At 38.7% G+C, this 12,231-nt stretch overlaps 1 long non-coding RNA gene across 1 annotated transcript; it reads right to left on the bottom strand.

The window, feature by feature from the left end:
- Positions 1–7,273: 7,273 nt before the first annotated feature.
- On the bottom strand, positions 7,274–10,058 carry LOC140952524 (uncharacterized). Its single transcript, XR_012167362.1, has 3 exons — positions 9,900–10,058; positions 8,861–8,923; positions 7,274–7,400 (listed from the first exon to the last, which is right to left on the bottom strand). It is a non-coding gene; the product is annotated as an uncharacterized lncRNA (long non-coding RNA).
- Positions 10,059–12,231: the final 2,173 nt, after the last annotated feature.

Raw genomic sequence — 12,231 nt, 5'->3', positions numbered from 1 at the left:
GAGTCATGTTAGAATTTTAATATATCGAACGTGGTCTATTGGAGGTAATTTTCATATCTGAGTCTGGGTTGGGTGGTGGTATATTTTAGCAAGCTATTTACCGTGTCAATCAAAGCTATGGGTCTGGTGAAGGCATACGGAGGAGCGGTCACTCTGCAGTGAAATTTAACAGGAACCTAGAAAACAAAATCATATAATAAAAGAAGACATTTTTGAAGGTGCTGCCATGGGATAGGAAAAATGAACTATATAAGAATGGTTACACTCTTTCTGAACAAACTCAGAGAAAGTAAGAGAAGTAAGCAAGGTTTTTTTTACTTCCAAGAGCTTTTTCTCGCTGTTGCTACGATCAAAAGAGGCAGATTAAAAAAAAACAACACAACGACCACAAGTTATCTTCAGTAGCTTTTGACATGGCATTAACTCAGCGTTAAATCTGCCTAAAATTTTCAAGAAAATGACGACTGAAGACCCCAAAAGGTGGTCATTGGTCGAAAATAACGGGGTGGTGAACTGGGTTGTTTTCAAAACAAATTTACTGGACTCTTGTTTGGGCAGAAAAACTGAGTGGGCGTAATAACGAGCTAATACATGTAGTATGGCGGGAGTCCAACGTAGTAGTTTTACCAGACTGAATTTTCACGACTGCATTTGCCCTACCTCTTTCTAAGCGCTTTTGGTGAAGTTTGCAGCACTTCTGGATAACTAACACCAAAATTATCAGGCGTTTTTTCCGAGCTTTCTCCTGCTTTTTCTTCTAAAAAAAAATGAAAAAAAAAAAACATAAGAAATCATCTGCTCCTTTATGAAAGCGAGGATAAAGATTAACGGTAAGAAAAATAATATATAAAGACAAGAGAGCATGAGTTCATTCTCCCTTGATTCTTGATAAAGACTAACTGACCGAAAGCGAAAACCCGCGCTTAAAAATTCTCTGGCACCCGGGATAATGATTACCACCATTCATGCCTTATTCAACAGATAATCTTTGAATTTAGTAACAGCAAAATCACTGGCGAGAAACTCAAATTTTAAATAACTTCCTAAGACCTCGTTTAAGCTTTCATGAAATTCAGCCTTTAGCGTCAGGTTCGTTCTTACTATTATGGGATATCTAAAGGCGATGTAGGATCTCATAACTGAAAAAAATAAAATGTGTATCCACTCAAAGGGCGTATCATTTTAAAATGGTAAATTATCTATGGAATGAGACCAGGCATACCAGTTCAATTTTTTAGTCTAGACTCTATCATCACCTTAGTATATAACTCAGGCCACTTAAGGCATGACTACCTAGTTAAATATGCATATTTTGTTAAATGCCATTTAGAACGGTTTGCTTCCATGAATGATCCTGAAACATGAACTACACATGTGGCTCAACGAAAAACACACGTGGAACGTAATTTCAAACCACGTAACATTGCTTCGTCCATGACGTCAAAATGCACGTTTTCCTAAACAGAGGAGGGTTGCAAACCTTAATCTTAGGAATTTTCACCACCAAAATGTTACCTAAACAGTGTAAATCGTTAATCTGCCTTCTATGATTGGAAATGTGATTTATCCTTTTAGCTATTTCACGAATTAATAAGTTACGTGATCCTTTTCGCTTTATTCACAGATTCCTATATTATGTAAACACACATACAAAGCAACTTTTTCAGAACCTTTTTAATAGCCTCTGAAATGTACCTAACAGAACTTGTTGCCTTTTCATTATCCTTTCCCCATTTTAGAGTATTTGAATAGTTGATTTCAGGCCCGTTTAGTTTCGGGCACTTTCGAGAAACGGCCCCCTGACCCGGTTGTTCAAATGCTGGATAGCGCACCAGTAGAAGCCAATTGCGCTATCCAGTGGATAGCGGTTATCTGCCTTTTGAACTGGAGCGATGGATAGATAAATATAATCATAATACAGCATAGTTAGAGTAACGGTTGCTAAAATGAACGCACAGTAACTAAAAGACGACACTAAAATGTGTTACGCTTCATTACCAGATAGTTTCTCGTGTGGTGTTGAATGACTTTAATGGCTTGTAAAACCCTCTTGAAATTTCTGCTAGCTTTCCATCCTCGCCACACTAAAACGAAAGGATTACGGTGAAGCTGTTTGTTGAATGTTTAATCAAAACATAAACGTTAAATTTATAAAGGCGACCGCAGAGTTCTGTTATTGGTTCATTGACAAATCAATGACACCAAGATTAATCAGTCGCTACAAGGTCTGTAACAAGCAATGGTGACGACGTCGCTAGAAGTAAATTTGCGTTCTTTCAAACTTTATCGCATTTAATTAAAAAAAGGACATTGAGTGAAAATGTAACAAATTTTCCTCGACAGTATTTCCGTTAAAGCACTCGGGTTTACGACGATTATGCGTGGTTGCAAATCCTCTAAACTGTCCCTGCGAGATAGAAGACGAGACTACGACAATTTGGAAGATTGTTAGCTTTAGCCCCTCGTTCCCGTTAAGTAAAGGGCGTTTGATCTTTATCTTTATGGCCTTATTGATCTTTCTTTCAATGCAAGGGCATTTCAGAGGAAAATTTGTTACCTTTCCAGTCAAGGGATTTTTCAAATAAAGGCCAACGGAAAGTGGAAAGACTTTTTTATCGCTTTTATCTGGGCTTGCTGTAGTTTCTTTTGGTCAAGTGGTCTTGAAATTAAGCCGAGTGGCTATGAAGATGAGAAAGAATGTAAACGATCAAAAACGGCAGATTTAGCAAAAACACAACGACAGGGACGACGGTGCGGGTACATATATCTAAAAACTGGCTTGACCAATGGACCGGAGGAGCAGCATACTAAGCCGACCACAAGTCATCTTCAGAACCGTTTGACATGGCATTGACTTTGTTAAATCTGCCTAAAATTTTAAAGAAAATGACGACGGAAGACCCAAAAGTTGGTCATTGGTCGAAAATAACGGGGTGGTAACGGGGCTGTTTTCAAAACAAATTTACTGGACTCTTGTTTGGGTAGAAAAACTGAGTGGGCGTAATAACGAGCCAATTTATGTAGTATGGCGGGCTTCCACCGAAGTAGTTTTACCAGACTGAATTTTCACGGCTGCATTTGCCCTCCTTCTTTCTATTAAGCGCTTTTGGTGACGTCTCCAACACTTCTAAATAACTAACACTGAATTTAGCAGGCGTTTTTCCTTCTAAAAATGAAAAAAAAAACCTAAGAAACCATCTGTTCCTTTATGAAAGCGAGGATAAAGATTGACGGTAAGAACAATAATATATTAAGACAAGAGAGAATGAGCTCATTCTCTCTTGATTCTTGATAAAGACTTGACCGAAAGCGGAAAGTGGCGCATGAAAAGTCTCTGGCACACAGGGCAATGATTACCACCATTCATGCCTTATTCAATAGATAATAGACTTATTCGGCTAACTCAATGTTGTACCCAATTCAAACCCTTTGGGAATAAAACGTTTTGTTTCAGGAATTTCCACATCATTTAAATGTTAATGCCACATTATAATGCAAAGACAATACACAAAGAATCTTAACCCCGGGAGATATGAATTGGGTACAACATTGAGTTAGCCGAATAGGTCTATCCTTTGAATTTAGTCAAAGCAAAATCACAGGCGAGAAACTCATATTTTAAATGACTCCCTAAGACCTCGTTTAAGCTTTCATGAAATTCAGACCTTGGCGTCAGGTTCGGTCTTACTATTATGGGATATCTAAAGGCGATGTAGGATCTCATGACTGAAAAAAAAGTAAACGCCTATCTACTCTCAAAGGGTGTATCGTTTTCAAATGGTAAATTATCTATGGAATGAGACCAGTTCAATTTCTTAGTCTAGACTTTATCATCTCAGTATATATACAGCTGTTTCAATAAAGGTTGTCGGAGGAAAATGGCGAATGCCAAACGGAGGTTGCACGACCGAAAAGAACTGTGGTTACGCTATTTGATAGGCAAAATTTCATTAGTTGCGTTCACCTTTCGTGGAAATGAATACACCAACTATGGACGTTTGTTTGAGCGTTCTTGACTCCAAAGACAAAAGAAACTCACGCTTTTCTCAATTGAAAGACGTTCCTGGTTTCCTCGTATGAACGGCCTATTGTCTCCGACTTTGCATTGCCAGCCACAAGAAAATTTAGAAATGTAGCGCTCAACTGTTCTTTAAGAAACGCCCAAGAAAAATGAAGCCTTGGCACTGAATGCTGAAGAACATGTACAAACCATATAACACGCCATCGAAGGTCTTCACTAAATGGAGCCGGCATCATTGACTAGCTTATATAGTTGATTATTTACCATCAATATTCAAACCCACAGTTCCTTTCGGTCGTACAATCTCCGTTCGACAACTGCCATTCGCCGTTCTCTCCGACAACCTTTTTTCAAATGGGTGTATAACTAAGGCCACTTAAGGCATGACTACCTAAAACGGTTTGCTTCCAACTGTGATCCTGAAAATTGAACTACAAATGTGGCTCAACGAAAAAAACACCTGAAATGTGATTTCAATAACACGTGACATTGCTTCGTCAATGACGTCACAAAACACGTTTTCCTAAACGGGGAAGGGTTGCAAACCTTAATCTTAGGAATCTTCACTGCCAAAATTTTACCTAAACAGTGGGAATCGTTAATCTGCTTTGTATGATTGGAAATGTGATTTATCCTTTTAGCTATTTCACGAATTAATAAGTCACGTGATCCTTTCCCTTGATTTATCGACTCCTAGCTAGATAATGTAAACACACATACAAGAACCCCTTTTAATAGCCTCTGAAACGTACCTAAACGAACTTGAAATGTACCTAAAAGAACTTGTTGCTTTTTCATTATCCTTTCCCCATTCTAGAGTAAATATTTTGACCGTTATTCTCAATTATCAGTCACTTGACGAAAATTTAAGGTTCTAAAATGTCTCATATTGCTAAGGCCATTAAGCTACATTTGTAGTTTAATTTTCAGGATCATTGAGAGAAGCAAACCGTTCTAAATAGCATTTTATTAAAATATGCATATTTAATTAGATAGTGTTGCCTGAGTAAATCAGATGTCATATGCAATTTATAAACTCAGTACCAAATTGTTACCTTGTTTTTAACAAGGATTAAGTATAGAGGTTTCAATAGTTTTGCAGATAACAAGATAAAATTAAACTATCACTTAACAAACCCAAGTGGCCAAGTGAATTAGCTAGGATCCGAGCTCTTTTTCCGAGTTAGATTTTGATTTGAATATTCGATTTCAGGCAGCCGTTTAGTTTCGGGAAAGTTTCGAGAAACGGCCCCATGACCCGGTTGTTCAAACGCTGGATATCGCTCCAGTGGATAAGTATTAGTGAAGCCAATCAGTGCGCGCTATCCAGTGGATAGCAGTTATTCGCCCTTTGCATTGGAGCGATGGACAGATAAGTATCATTATATTAGAGCAAAGTTAGAATAACGGTTACTATCATGAACTAACAGTAACTAAAAGACAACAATAAAGTGTGTTACGCTTACATACCAGATAGTTTCTCGTATGGTTTTGAATGACTTTAACGGCTTTTAGGACCCTCCTGAAATTTCTGTTAGCATTCCATCCTCGCCACACTAAAACAAAAGGATTACAGTGAAGCTGTTTGTTGAATGATTAATCAAAACATTAAGTTAAACGTTAAATTTATTAAGGCGACTGCAGGGTTCTGTTATTGGTTTATTGACAAATCAATGACACCAAGATTAATCAGTCGCTACAAGATCTGTAACAAGCAATGACGACGGCGGCGGCAGTGAAAACGTCGCTAAAAATAAATTTGCGTTCTTTCAAACCCTGAAATTTATTGCATTTAATTAAAAAATAATAATGGTATTGATTAAAATCGTAACAAATTTTCCTCGACAGTATTTCTGTTAAAGCACTCGGGCTTACGACGATTATGCGTGGTTGCAAAACCTTTAAACTGTCCGTGACGAGAGGAAGACGAGAGTAGGACAATGTAGATGATTGTTAACCGTAGCCCCTCGTCCCTGTTAAGTGAAGGGCGTTTGATAGTCACTATTATTAGGGCTTTCCACAAGTTGCTCGGCAACTTTTTGCCAACTTCTCTTTTTTTTTTTGTTTCGAGCAACTTTTTGCATTCTAAGCAATTTCTTTAGTTTCCTCGCAATTCTTAGATATCGGAACAGCCTTTAATGCTTAAATTGGCGTTCCTTATACATTTCACAATGTTTTAGTAGACAATGAATTTCCTGTGAAAAAGGAACCAGATCCTCCTCCCTGGGGCAGATCATGAGCGCAAGATGCATGTAGCCCGGCTGCCAGGTCAGCGGTTTTTTAAAAGAAAATTGAAAATGGCGGACGAAGCAGAAGGTCATTCAACAATTTTATTGGCTCATACTAGAATTTTTACAAGATTAATTTTGATATTGACAAAAGCCCATGACTTTGAGGCAATGGGCTCTGTTATTGATGCGTAGTCTTTACTCCTAATTTTTTTGGTTTTAATTGAGGATAAAGTTATTTAGCAACGCCCCAAAATTGTACAAAAATGCTTAGACATTCTTTATTTTTTACAATTTGTAAATTTTTGCTTCTGATGGAATAAAGGAAGAGGATAACAAAAAGTTTCTTGGTTTTTTTTTAGCAGCATTTAAGCAAATTTCGTCACAAAAAGCAACTTTTAAGCAACTCAGAGTTTAAGAAATTACGGGAAACGTTTTGAGAAATCTCGAGCAGCTTGTGGAAAGTCCTAAGCTTTATGGCCTAATTGATCTTTCTTTCAATGCAAGGGTATTTCAGAAGAAAATTTGTTACTTTTCCAGTCAAGGGATTTTTTAAATAAAAGCCATCGGAAAGTGGAGCTAAGTGGAAAGACCTTTTAATCGCTTTTGTCTGGGCTTACTGCGGTTTCTTTTGGTCACGTGGTTTTGAAATTAAGCCGAGTGGCTATGAGGATGAGCAAGAATGTAAACAATCAAAAACGGCAGATTTAGCAAAAACACAACGACAGGGACGGCGGTGCGGGTACATCTAAAAACCGAGCAAGAGCAGCAAATTATGTTGACCACAAGTCATCTTCAGTACCTTTTAACATGGCATTAACTCAGCGTTAAATCTACCTAAAATTGTCAAGGAAATGACGACTGAAGACCCCAAAAGGTGGTCATTGGTCAAAAATAACGGGGTGGTGAACGGGGCTGTTTTCAAAACAAATTTACTGGACTCTTGTTTGGGCAGAAAAACTGGGCGTGCGTAATAACGAACTAATACATGTAGTATTGCGCGGGTCCAACGTAGTAGTTTTACCAGACTGAATTTTCACGGCTGCATTCGCCCTCCTTTCTAAGTGCTTTTCGTTACGTCTCCAGCACATCGAGAAAACTAACACTGAACTTTTCAGGCATTTGCCCCGAACTTCCTTCTGTCTTTTCTTCTAAAAATACGAAAAAATAAAAAGATAAGAAATCATCTGCCCCTTTAAGAAAGCGAGGATAAAGATTAACGGTAAGAAAAATAATTCTCGCGAAGCGGGTTTATAATTTCGCCGCGCGTGGTCATAGTTAGCTGGATTTATGCTTGGTGTCCGTCAATGACGGCATGTAGCGTTACGTCATGGGGCATTTTTTGTCTCCAGGCAACATAGACTTTGTCGCCGATGACCATGGCGCACCAGTATAATTTCTAAACTTTTCATTTACACCATGAGCGGCAAAGGGGTTTTACAGTAAGTTTTATTTTACAGTGAAGAGTTTAGAAATTATGCTCAAGATAATTTTGACTGTAAACTTCAAGCGTTGCCTGATCTCCTCGTCGCTTTTCGAAGGGTCGGAAGTCGGTGTTTTCTCTCTTCATCGGTTTCACTTGCAGTGTAATCGTAGTATTTTGTCGATGCCTCTGTACATGTTTGTGGTCGCTGTGTTGACGACGTTGCCTTCGCTGTGCTAAGCGATGCTCTCTCTGCTTGGCGGTTGTCTTCTTCGATCCGCTCGCGATGAATTTTAGTCGGCGTTCTCCAGAGGAATTCCGGCGGAAAATCCTCGCCGGCGAGGATTTCCAGCCAATTGTTGTGCTTGCTTTTCCGTGTCATTTGCATGGGAAATTACTCGTGGTTCACCCATCGAAAACATTGTTTCACAGACGATTGAAAAACACGGCGGCAAAGTCTATTTTGCCTGGAAACAAAAAATGCTTCATGACGTAACGCTACATGACGTCGTTGCCGGACACCTAGCATTAGTAGCATAAAGAACGATAGATAGAAAGATGGGGTTGCAGCTGGCTAAGACCACGCACAGTACACGCACTTCGCGCGCGACGAGATTATAAACTCCAACCTCGTACCCAGGCCTGTTTGCGCTATCCGAGTGACCAGAGGAGGCTTGGAACCGAGCGCGATAGCGCGAGCGAATTTTCCCGACAAGCTTCACGGGTGACGTCACATCCGAAATCGCCGAGGACGACTGGGAACGAGGCTGTATAAACTCGCTTCGCGAGAATTAAAGACGAAACAAGTGCAAATGTAAAGGCTATTTAATACGTTATGAAAACGAATTCAAGTGTTATACTCGGATAAAGCAGAAGAATTATTTTGGCAATAGATAGACTGACTTTCATTCAAAACCTTAGGTTGATCAGCAGTGTGAGAGGTTACTTTGTCTTCAACTGGTAAAGGTAGATAACCTAGAGACTTAAACATACTATTAAGGAAGCAAAATTAAAGACGAACTCAAGAGAATAATTCGGCCTGATAGATAAACTGACTTGATTTAACAGTGACCTGGGGTTGCGGTAGCGTTAAGGTGACTTGGTCTTCATCTAGAAAAGGCAAAACTACCTAGGAGATACATTTACATACTACTCTGATTTGTGTGTAAAGCACGATTTACGCCTTACCATGATTGATGTCAGATAATGCGTAGCTGGTAAATTCTGCACCAAAACAAACTGGGAAGTTATCTGTTGAAAGCAGGATTAAAGTTACGATGTGTATCCACTGGGAATGATAGGATATAAGACAAAAAAGAAACTTTAAAAAAGAGAAAGATCAGAACATTTGTGACAAGAATAAGAACTGGCTGTTTCGGCCCTAAGAAGTCTAAGAAAGCAATATTTCTATATTTCAAGTGGATCAGCAATATAGGAACAAAGTTGTGAGTGCGCTACTCGGACATTAAATTGATAATACATTTATAGACAGCATAAAGAGAGATTTACTTAAGCAATAGACCACACTTCCTATGGGTTTACCGGCGTGATAGCCCGCGTGGGATGTTGGGAGCACACGAGAAAAGCTTATAAATCACTCGCCTTCGGCTCGTGATTTACAAGCTTTTCGAGTGTTCTCCCAACATCCCAAGTGGGTTATCACGCCGGCAAACCCATAGGAAGTGTGGTCTATTGCTTTTATAAAATAACTTTAAGTTTTCTATGAATTTGCCGGCACCGTAAAGCATAGGTTTGTAACTAATCAGAACGCGCTTGCTATATAAGTTATTTTATAAACTGTTTTGCTTGAGTTAACTCTTCCTGTTTTAAGGTACACGTATTCTGAAAAGGTTCTGCTGACCTAGCATTTCACTGGGGGTGCATGGAAAATAGTTGTCCATCAAAAGTTAAATAGTACTTTAACACTAGTCTGCGTGCTATGAGCTTTCTTAATCAGAATGTGGTAACTTTAAAACCGTTAAAGAGGAACCTTTTTCAGACTGACTTCATTGCACAATGTAAAAATGAATCACATAAGATTTAGTTCCTAGTTTAGAAGACTCGCTTTAGATAAATTCTGTGTGTTTATAAAATGGCATACAAAACTGCAGATTTTGTGTTTTCATGAGGCTGTCAGTTATAGCTGCTATATTGTTGAACGAACCTTGGTTAAATTCAGTGGCTGATTTTGGTAAAACGTTTCCTTCGCACGAATGCACAGACTTACCTTGGATTAACTTGTTTCTTCAAAAAGTGCCTTCGCTAGCTATAACTTACAGAAAAAGAAAACAGCCAAGTGATGAGAACTGTTTTTTAAAATAAAAGAGGAAGTTATATTTTAGTCCAATCAAATCAAGACCGGAAAATTAAAAAATGTTTTCTTGTGACGTTTAGGATGTCTATGAAGTACCTTTGAGTAGGCTTACATTTAGCACAATTTCGCTAATGTCTTACACTTCAAACGTGAATCTCGGTTGCATTGGTTAGTCTGGATCATGTGTTTACCGAATACGTTTATCATCGAAATCTTTCGCGACTTTTTATAGCAGCCTTTCTTTGATAGTAATATATATGTCGGCAAAACAAGCATTCGGTTTATAAGGAAAATTTAGTTCCAAATTTGTTTTGCTTGAGTTAACTCTTCCTGTTTACAGTCCAGATACGTCCAGTTAACTAACTAGAGCAAAATCATTATTTAGTAATTATTAGTCGTCATTAAGATGTTGGATAAAATCATTCTTCAATGGACCTAGAAGTTATCCACTGAATTTCGGTTTACTGACCAAACGGTAACAATCCTCAGTCCTGTCTCAACCGCAGATTATTTATTTGTAAGCTCGAGGGCTGCATTGATTAATTCAGTTTGTTCCGTTCTGTATCCGTCTTTAGTTTCCGAATAGTCCTCTAACTTAAACAAACTCGATATGAATCACTCAAGTTATTTTCAGAGTAAGTTGCAGCCTACAAATGTTTTTCTTGTCCGCAGTTTAAATTGCCTGCATTTCCTCGTTTTCTAATTTGCCTAGCGTTTTAAAAAATGACGCGTGCTCTTAGTAGCCACTTCACTGAGTCTCATCAATATATCCAAGGTCAAAATTCATAACACTGATTTCGAGTTCTAATCACCGTATAGTAGACACAATCGTTGTGAGAATGATGCAAGACCTATTTCTCAGCTGCTAGTGTAACCGGATTAGTCTCAAAATATCGTTTCCTCCGGGTCAGCATGCAAGCTTACCAGAGAGTATTCGCGCCAGCGAATGATCATGCAGCTGCAGCTGTAGATAGTGGTGCAACAAGGAAAGCAAGCGTGATATTTTGTAGCGGGTTCTGGATGATCTTAGCCAGGTAAGAGAAATTGTTGCGTTCGTCTATTAAAATATCAGCATTTTAACTAGACAAGTAGGGCTTAATACGCTTGAATCCGAGTGTGTGAACAACCGCAACAATACAATAATAACAACAAATTAATAAAACCACTTGCTGAAATACCGTGGAAATAATGGAACCTCAAGGAAAAGTGTGGAAAGTTTTTAGCAAAGAAAACTCTGAATTTCATGTTCATCACGTTATACTGTCTAGCCGTCACTGCACCTGGCTGTAAGTTAGACGTTTGCCTTGTATCGTGAAACTACAGTGGCTTACTTTTTTTATATAACTATTCTTTCACATATTTATGTTCAGTCGCATTAACACTCATTTTAACACTTACCTTAACAAAAGTATCAACCCTAATACAAAGCTCTTTCAGCAAAGGCACAAGCAGCATAAAATGGTGCCGTATCTGTTTATCTGAGAACAAGTATTAAATACCCAGGATAGTCCAATAAAAAAAAGACCGGAAAAAATTCCTCCTGTGACGCACGAGAAGTAATTTATTTTGCGATGTCGTGCCAGTGCATGTATCATATATATTTTACTGTAATATGTCTTATGCTATGTTTACACTATCATGACCAGATAGCTCTTGCGCCGGTACGAAAACCATGTCGGTTGGGGCTTTTATTTGGTCATTTTTGTGCAGTTTCTGTAACGGAATCAACGCTACCAATAAAATCGTTTATTATTCATTCAAAATATTTCTCCCTATCTGATTAGCTCAAACACCCCGGCTAATACTTCATAACCAGGTAGCGTTGACCAAATTTGGAAGACGTTTGCAATATCCTATAAAATGACGTCAATAATCCAGGCTCTCGTCGGAGAAAAGGCCGGGCAACCGAGAAGCCCTGTACACGGGGTTGTGTTAGCTCAGCTGCTTGGCAGAGCTGGAGAAAAATAGCGGAAAATTTCACACGTTATGCAAAGAACAACAAAAATACAAATCGACCGATGACAACTGCGATTTGAAGAGTATCTGTTAGACTAAAAATCGTCTCTGTATATCCTGAATTTGCCGAGGAAACACGGGGTAGACTCCCACGAAGGCGTTTTTAGGGGACTCGTTTCAAGGGGAGGGATCATTTGCGGTCCATTTTGGGGGTCATTTGCGGTCTCGGGATCATTTGCGGTTGGGGATCATTTGCGGTACTGTACAGCACCAGCAAGTATTCAAATTA

The sequence above is a fragment of the Porites lutea genome, chromosome 11, assembly GCF_958299795.1.
Source record: "Porites lutea chromosome 11, jaPorLute2.1, whole genome shotgun sequence".
NCBI classification, from domain to species: Eukaryota; Metazoa; Cnidaria; class Anthozoa; order Scleractinia; family Poritidae; genus Porites; species Porites lutea.
This window is presented reverse-complemented; position numbering and strand designations above follow the sequence as displayed.